Below are 9,257 nucleotides of genomic sequence, written 5' to 3' on the forward strand. Positions count from 1 at the left end.
CATCCCAGGCACGGAGGTTTTAAACCCCTGGGAGGGCGTCGCCCATCCGCCTTGGGGTCGGGATGGTCAGGCCTGCTGGAAGTTGGGAGGTGCCTCCTGTCTCCCTGGGCTCAGCCATCCCTGAGGGGCCCAGATGGCGTGGCGTGTCACGGTCACTGCCGCCGTGGCCATTGGGAGGGGGCTACCCTGCAGTCATCGTGTGGGCTGTGACCGTGTGTGGTGCATGGGCACCCCCTCCATGTTCCTGGGGAGGGTTGGAACCCCCGACCCTGTGGGGGTGTCCGAGCACACCCTGGTCCATTGTGTGAAACCTTTCCCATCCCCTCCGGTCTGCTGTTTTCTGTCTGGCTTGGCTGGCCAGAGGCAACCCCTGCCCAACTCTGGGGAGGGATTGAGGGAGGGTGGGATGTGCCATGGCAAGGGCAGGTCTCCTGTGGGAACAAAACACTTGAAAACCTTGTATGACTTTTAGTGGTGGATCACTGGGCTTGTGCATTGATGAAGAATGCAGCTAGATTCAAGAATTAATTTGAACTGCAAGACACATTGACCATGGACACTTTGAACACACTTGCAGCCCCAGGTTCTTCCTGGGGCTAAACCTGTCTGAGAGTCACTTGACGATCAATTGCTCCTCCAGTGTGCGCATGTTGTGTGCTCAACTTCCCGGAGGTCCTGTGGCTGGGGGTTGTCCTCACAGGGCCTCTGGGCCCTCCGTCCCCCTAAGTGAAGACACAGTGTCCCCTGCCTCTGTGGCCTGGGGGATGCTGCCCACAACAGGGGAGAAGGGGATGTGAGGTCGCAGCGAGTCCCCTGGCCGCCAGGCCTCTGTGGTTGGTCTACCCTTTGAGAGCTTCCTCCTGCTGCAAGTGGCCTTTGGGTGTTGTTGCCCCTGGGGTGTCGGGGGTTGGGGACGGTCTTGCATCTGGCGGCAGGGGGCCCGGGGGTGGCGGGGTGGGATCGCGTCTTCAGTCTGCTGTCGTTCGCCATCCTGCCCTTGTCGGCGGTGTTTCCTGGCTCCCGCCACCCCTCCTCCTCTGCGGTGCCTTCCCCGCCTTTCCTCCGTGGCCCATACCCGCTTCCCTGCCCCCAGCGGCTCTCGCCTTATCGGGACGGGCAGCTGGCGCCAGAGACCCAGTCCGCGTGTGCGTTCTGGCCCTGGGGACACGTGCCCCAGCGGCCACTCGCGGGACGCCACAGCGTCTGCCCGCCGCTGCTCTCCCTCCAGGCTGCGGCTGTGCCACTGTTCACTCCGCGGAGCCTCCACAGCAAAGGCGAGGTCTGTGGAGTGGGTAAAGGGGGTGCACTGTGGGTCGTTTGCCCGTTCGGGCTTTGGCGCCCATGCGTGCCCCCACCCTTCCCCACCCTGTCCACCTCTCCTCCGCCCCCGCCCCATCTGTCCCATGATAGCTGGCTTGTGCTCCCATCCTGCCCTCTCCTTGGTGTCTCCCTCTGCCCGCCACCACCTCCCTGAGGGATGACGGGTAGGCAGTGGGTGGTAGGTAGGGTGCTGTGTGTGCATGGGGAGGGGGCCTGGGGTGGTCGGCTGCGGGTCTCTCTGACCCCTTCTTGGACTCTCCTCCTGGCGCCCTCTGAGACTCGACCTCAGATCAGATGTGGCGACCGGTTGAATTTAAGCATAATTGTCAGCGGAGGAAAAGAAACTAACCAGGATTCCCTCAGTAAAGGCGAGTGAACAGGGAAGAGCCCAGCGCTGAATCCCCACCCCGCGGTGGGGTGCGGGACATGTGGCAGATGAAAGACCCACTCCCTGGCGCCACTCATGGGGGACACAAGTCCTTCTGATCAAGGCCCAGCCGGTTAACGGTGTGAGGCCGGTAGTGGACCCAGGCACGCTGGGCCCAGATCTTCCTGGAGTTGGGTTGCTTGGGAACACAGCCCAAAGTGGGTGGTAAACTCCATCTAAGCCTAAATACCAGCACAAGACCGATAGTCAACAAGAACCACCATAGGGAAAGTTGAAAAGAACTTTGAAGAGAGAGTTCAAGATGGCACGAAACCATTAACAGATAAATGAGTGGGGTCCGCGTAGTCTGCTGGGAGGATTCAACCCGGCGTTGGGTCTGGTCTTGCAGGCAGCCCGGCGGATCTTTCCCGCTCCCTGTTCCTCCTGACCCCTCCACCCGTCCTCCCTCCGACCCTCGCAGCTCTTCCCTCCGTCTAAGGGAGGAGGTGGGCGGCGCCCTGGGTGCATTTCCACCACGGTGGTGTGCCGCTACTGGCTCCGAGATGGCTGGGAAGGACGGTGGGAAAGGGGGCTCGGGGGTCCCTGCCGTCACGGTGGCGGGTCCACCACCACCGAGTGTTACAGCCCCCCGGCAGCAGCGCTCTCCGAATCCCAGGGCCAAGGGAGCCAGACCTGTTACCGCGCTCTCCCCCCTCCTGGCACTCCCTGCCGCAGATCACGCTGGTATTTTTTGGGGGGCCGAGCTGCCCCTCCAAGGGCACGACCACTTTCCCACCCCAGCTCACCTCCAACCAGGTGGGGCGGGGCGGGGCGGACTGTCCCCAGTGCACCGTCGGGCCAGGGGATTGTTTCTCGGTCACGACGGTAGGCCAAGCGAGTGCAAGGGGTCAGTGGCGATGTCGGCCACCCACCCGACCCGTCTAGAAACACGGACCAAGGAGTCTAACATGTGCACGAGTCAGGGGCTCACACAAAAGATGCCGGGGTGCAACGAAGGTGAAGGTTGCCTTATCTGGCGGCTGAGGTGGGATCCCGAGGCCTCTCCAGTCCACTGAGGGCGCTCCACTGGCCTGTCTTGCCCGCCACGCTGGGGAGGTGGAGCATGGTCACACATGTTAGGACCTGAAAGATGGTGAACTATGCCTGGGAAGGGCAAAGCCAGAAGAAACTCTGGTGGAGGACCATAGCAATCCTGATGTGCAAATCGGTTGTCCGGCCTGGGTATAGATAGGGGCGAAAGACTAATCGAACCATAGAGTTGCTGGGTCCCTCTGAAGTTTCCCTCAGGATAGCTGGCGCTCTCGCAATGAACCCAGTTTTATCAGGTAAAGTGAAAGATTAGAGGTCTTGGGGCAGAAACTATCTCAACCTATTCTCAAACTTTAAATGGGTAAGAAGCTTGGCTAGCTGGCGTGGAGCCAGGTGTAGAATGCGAGTGCCTAGTGGGACACTTTTGGTAAGCAGAACTAGCACTGTGGGATAAACTGGACGCCAGGTTAAGGCACCCTATGCTGATGCTCATCAGACCCCAGAAAAGGTGTTGGTTGATATAGACAGCAGGACAGTGGCCATGGAAGTCGGAATCCACTAAGGAGTGTGTAACAACTCACCTGCCAAATAGAATAGCCCTGAAAATGGATGGTGCTGGAGCATCGGGCCCATACCTGGCCGTCACAGGCAGTCGGAGAGGCACGAGAGGGATGGGAGCTCCGGAAGGAGGTCACCCCTCCCCCTATCGCATCCCCGCAGACACTACGCCACGAGGAGTAGGAGAGTTGCTTCGGTAAGCCTTGAAGCCTAAGGCGCAGGCCCGGGTGGAGCCTCCGCAGCTGCAGATCTTGTTGGTGGTAGCAAATATTCAAATGAGAACTTTGAAGGCAGAAGTGGAGAAGAGTTCCATGTGAACAGCAGTTGAACATGGGTCAGTCGGTCCTGAGAGATGGGCGAGCCCCGTTCCGAAGGGACAGGCAATGGCCTCCGTTGCCCTTGGCCGATCGAAAGGGAGTTGGGTTCAGATTCCCTAATCTGGCCTGGCGGAGATGGGTGCCGCGAGGCGTCCAGTGCAGTAACACAACCGATCCCAGAGAAGCCAGCGGGAGCTCCGGGATTGTTCTCTTTTCTTTGTGAATGGCAGGGCATACTGGAATGGGTTCTCCCGGAGAAAGGGGCCCGTGTCTGTGTCCGGTGAGCTCTCGCTGGCCCTTGAAAATTCAGGAAAGAGGGTGTAAATCTCGCGCCAGGCCATACCCATATCCTCAGCAGCTATCCAAGGTGAACAGCCTCTGGCATGTTGGAACAATGTAGGTAAGGAAAGTCGGCAAGCCGGATCTGTAACTTCGGGATAAGGATTGGCTCTAAGGCCTGGGTCTGTCGGGCTGGGGCTCAAAGCGGGGCTGCATGCGCGCTGTGGCTGGAGGAGGCGCCACCGCAGCCCCCCAAGTCTGGGGCAGCCTCCGAGGGCCTTCCTCTGCCCTGCCCCTCACGGCTTCCTCCCACCCCGCCTCCCGCTCTCCTTCCGCACCCTGCCTCGCCTTCCCCCTCCGCGGGGGGCGGCCGGGGGGGTGGGGCCCCAGAGCGGCAGGGGCCCCAGTGGCGGGGGAGGTCCCCACGCGGGGGCCTGGGCACCCAGGGAACCAGGGGCGGCAGCAACTCTGGACGTGAGCCGGGCCCTTCCCATCTATCACCCCAGCTTCAGCGGGCGTTCCGGCCGCCACTAGGGAGCCCGGCGGGTGCTGGCGCGCCCCCACCATGTGCGCGGGCCGGGGCGCATGTGGTGTGTGTGTGTGTGTGTGTGTGTGTCTGCCAGCCATCATTGGCAACTCACGGGCTCCGGGTCCGGAGTGGAGCTCCCGCCCTCTCCCCTTCCCCCTCCCCTTCAGATCGATCTGCTGCTCTCTGACGTTTGCATTTTTTTTTCAGATGCGTCGAATTTGTTGGTTGCGGTTATGTGTGTGAGGAGTGCGTGTTTTTGATTTTTGTTTAATCGCCACAATATAAATGTGTATTTCTAACATGAAGGTCAGTTTATTTATCCCACTGTTGAACGTTCAGTTCAGTTCAGCTCAGTTCAGTCGCTCAGTAGTGTCTGATTCTTTGCGACCCCATGAATCGCAGCACACCAGGCCTCCCTGTCCATCACCAACTCCCAGAGTTCACTCAAACTCACGTCCATCGAGTTGGTGATGCCATCCAGCCATCTCATTCTCTGTTGTCTCCTTCTCCTGCCCCCAATCCTTCCCAGCATCAGAGTCTTTTCCAATGAGTCAACTCTTCGCATGAGGTGGCCAAAGTACTGGACTTTCAGCTTTAGCAGTATTCCTTCCAAAGAACACCCAAGGCTGATCTCCTTTAGAATGGACTGGTTGGATCTTCTTGAAGTCCAAGGGTCTCTCAAGAGTCTTTTCCAACACCACAGTTCAAAAGTATCAATTCTTTGGCGCTCAGCTTTCTTCACAGTCCAACTCTCACATCCATACATGAACACAGGAAAAGCCATAGCCTTGACTAGACAGATCTTTGTTGGGAAAATAATGTCTCTGTTTTTCAATATACTATCTAGGTTGGTCATAACTTTTCTTCCAAGGAGTAAGCGTCTTTTAATTTCATGGCTCCAAAATCACCATCTGCCGTGATTTTGGAGCCCCCAAAAATAAACTCTGACACTGTTTCCACTGTTTCCCCATCTATTTGCCAGGAAGTGATGGGACCAGATGCCATGATCTTAGTATTCTGAATGTTTAGCTTTAAGCCAACCTTTTTACTCTCCTCTTTCACTTTCATCAAGAGGCTTTTGAGTTCTTCTTCAATTTCTGCCATACGGGTGGTGTCATCTGCATATCTGAGGTTATTGATATTTCTCCCAGCAATCTTGATTCCAGCTTGTGCTTCTTCCAGCCCAGCCCCAGCCCCCCTCCATAATGTACTCTGCATATAAGTTAAATAAGCAGCGTGACAATATACAGCCTTGACATACTCCTTTTCCTATTTGGAACCAGTCTGTTGTTCCAAGTCCAGTTATAACTGTTGCTTCCTGACCTGCATATAGGTTTCTCAAGAGGCAGGTCAGGTGGTCAAAATTCTTCATCTCTTTCAGAATTTTCCACAGTTTATTGTGATCCACACAGTCAAAGGCTTTGGCATAGTCAATAAAGCAGAAAGAGATGTTTTTCTGGAACTCTCTTGCTTTTTTGATTATCCAATGGATGTTGGCAATTTGATCTCTGGGTCCTCTGCCTTTTCTAAAACCAGCTTGAACATTTGGAAGTTCACGGTTCACATATTGCTAGCCTGGCTTGGAGAATTTTGAGCATTACTTTACTAGCATGTGAGATGAGTGCAACTGTGCGGTAGTTTGAGCATTCTTTGGCATTGCCTTTCTTTGGGATTGGAATGAAAACTGACCTTTTCCAGTCCTGTGGCCACTGAGTTTTCCAAATTTGCTAACATGTTGAGTGCAGCACTTTCATAGCATCATCTTTCAGGATTTGCAATAGCTCAATTGGAATTCCATCACCTCCACTAGCTTTGTTCATAGTGATGCTTTCTAAGGCCCACTTGACTTCACATTCCAGGATGTCTGGCTCTCGGTCAGTGATCACACCGTCGTGATTATCTGGGTCATGAAGATCTTTTTTTGTACAGTTCTTCTGTGTATTCTTGCCACCTCTTCTTAATATCTTCTGCTTCTGTTAGGTCCATACCATTTCTGTCCTTTATCGAGTCCATCTTTGCATGAAATGTTCCCTTAGTATCTCTAATTTTCTTGAAGAGATCTCTAGTCTTTCCCATTCTGTTGTTTTCCTCTATTTCTTTGCATTGATCACAGAGGAGTGCTTTCTTATGTCTCCTTGCTATTCTTTGGAATTCTGCATTCAGATGCTTATATGTTTCTTTTTCTCCTTTGCTTTTGGCTTCTTTTCTTTTCACAGCTATTTGTAAGGCCTCCCCAGACAGCCATTTTTCTTTTTTGCATTTCTTTTCCATGGGGATGGTCTTGATCCCTGCCTCCTGTACAATGTCACGAACCTCAGTCCATAGTTCATCAGGCACTCTATCTGTCAGATCTAGTCCCTTAAATCTATTTCTCACTTCCGCTATATAATCATCAAGGATTTGATTTAGGTCATACTTGAATGGTCTAGTGGTTTTCCCAACTTTCTTCAATTTATGTCTGAATTTGGCAGTAAGGAGCTCAGGATCTGAGCCACAGTCAGCTCCCGGTCTTGTTTTTGCTAACTGTAAGGGATTCTCCATCTTTGGTTGCAAAGAATATAATCAATCTGATTTCAGTGTTGACCATCTGATGATGTCCATATGTAGAGTCTTCTCTTGTGTCATTGAAAGAGGGTGTTTTCTATGACTAGTGCGTTCTCTTGGCAAAACTCTATTAGCCTTTTCCCTGCTTCATTCCATACTCCAAGGCCAAATTTGCTTATTGCTCCAGGTGTTTCATAACTTCCTACTTTTGCTTTGCTCTTGCTGAAAGAGCCCTCGTCGAGGGTCACAAAAGGGTTTTCTCCTGGCATGCCCAAATGGTGGTGACAGGGACATGAATGATGGTGAGGTATTTCTCGGGGCAGGTGCTTGAGCCACCTGATATTGGCCTGCAGTCCCCCTCGAATGTATTCCACTGCCCCGTGGGTGGGGAGTCAAGAATCCTTCCCTTCCCTTCCCATCATACCTCACCCAGGGACGTTCTTGAGAAGTGTTGGTGGGTCCTGTTCTCCTGTCCACGTTGGTGACTGAGTGGAGAAACTGTGCCCTAGGATGGGCCCCTTCTAGCAACGAGTCCCTGCCAGTCTCCCCGGGAGCTCCTATGCTGCAGCCGGCTCTCTGGACAGTGGGTTGGTTGTCGGTCACCACCTGCCTGTCGTTCGCTTTTTTAGATGGTCCTGTGGGGGGTCGGGGGGACCATGGATGAAGCAGGTCAGGCCGGCTAACTCTTGAATGCCCTGGGACTGTGGAAGGAGGCTGTGTAGGAGGGGCACCTTGGGCCAGAGGTCAAGGGGGCAGGGATGGGTAGCCACTGGGCTTTTTGGTTTGGATTGGAAATCTGGTCTTGGAAACTTGATTGATTTGGAGAACAGCTATTTGAACCCAAGGGAGTTGATTTCCTTCCTTTTGGCCTTGTCCCTTGGCATGGGGGAATCTTCCTTCTCCCGCCAAGGATTTCAAACAGACCCATGATAGATCACGTGGATCCATTTGCTCCGGTCAGGTTCAGGGGCAAAACGCAAGGATCAAAGCTGGCCTGGTGACAGCAAGTCACGCCTCCCCTTCCCCTCCCTCCCCAACTCGGAACACTGCCCTGTCTGCCTGACCAAATACAAGTGCCAGATGGTGGCTGAGGTGAGGGTGGCAGACTCACATTTCATGGGAGTGGTCTTGATCACGGAGGTGATGAATGAGCTCAGAAAACACAAGCAAATTATGCAGAATATCCATCCATGCACATTGTCCTTTGCCTGACTGTGTCTCTCTGTCTCTGCCCATCCCCCCCCCCCACGCCTTCACAAACCACACACCACACACATGCTCACACACACTTCGTGCATACCATACACACACTGCATTGTCCTTTGCCTGGCTGTGTCTCTCTGTCTCTGCCTCTGCCCTGCACCACCCACAGGCAAATCCCACACACCACATGCATACCTGCACACACACCCCGCCCACACACACACACACACACACCTGACCTGACCCCACACACACACACCTAGCCCAACGCACCCCACCCCTACACACCACACACCCTCACCCACACCACACACATACCCTCACACACACCACACACTCCCCCCCACCACACACACGGCCCTACACACCGGCACACACACACACACACATGGAATTGTCCTTTGCCTGGCTGTGTCTCTCTGCCTCTGTCTCTGCCCACACACTACATGCATATGTGCACACACACCGCCCCCCCCCACACACCCCATCCCACATGCCACACAGAGCCTGCCCTCACATGCCACACATCGGCCACGCACCACCCACCCCACATGCGCATGCGTACACACACACACACACAAACACACACTGCGTTGTTCTTTGCCTGGCTGTGTCTCTCAGCCTCTGTCTCTCTGCCCATCCCACCTGCACCCACAGGCGCACCCCACACACACACCCATGCCACCCACATGGCACACATGGCCCCATATGGCACATGTACAAACCACACCCACACCACACACATACCCACACACACATCACACACATGGCCCCACACACCACCCACACAGCACCTGTGCATGCCACAGACACACCACATTCCACTCCCCCACACACATACTGTGTGTGTTCCTGTCCTCTCTTTTCTCCTTACCTTTCTCATCGCCCCTCTACCCCCTCCCTCCCTCCCTCCACCTGCACAGGACAGGTTGCCTTTAAGATGAGTCTGTCTGTTGTTAATACACCCTTGTCATGAAGATTGCTACAGTCTGACCTGTCACGCCTGTAACCTGGGGTGCAGGGTGGTCAAACATCCTTAGTATGCTAGGTATAGCTTTCTCTGTGGAAGGTAGAAGCCTTCCTTCTGTCC

At 54.6% G+C, this 9,257-nt stretch overlaps 1 non-coding gene across 1 annotated transcript; it reads left to right on the top strand.

Annotated features, from left to right (window-relative positions):
- The first annotated feature begins 463 nt into the window (after window positions 1-463).
- Window positions 464-616, top strand: LOC138983997 (5.8S ribosomal RNA). Its single transcript, XR_011461358.1, has one exon. It is a non-coding gene; the product is annotated as a 5.8S ribosomal RNA (ribosomal RNA).
- The last annotated feature ends 8,641 nt before the right edge of the window (window positions 617-9,257 follow it).

Source organism: Bos mutus, chromosome 19, assembly GCF_027580195.1.
Source record: "Bos mutus isolate GX-2022 chromosome 19, NWIPB_WYAK_1.1, whole genome shotgun sequence".
In the NCBI taxonomy this organism is placed as follows: domain Eukaryota; kingdom Metazoa; phylum Chordata; class Mammalia; order Artiodactyla; family Bovidae; genus Bos; species Bos mutus.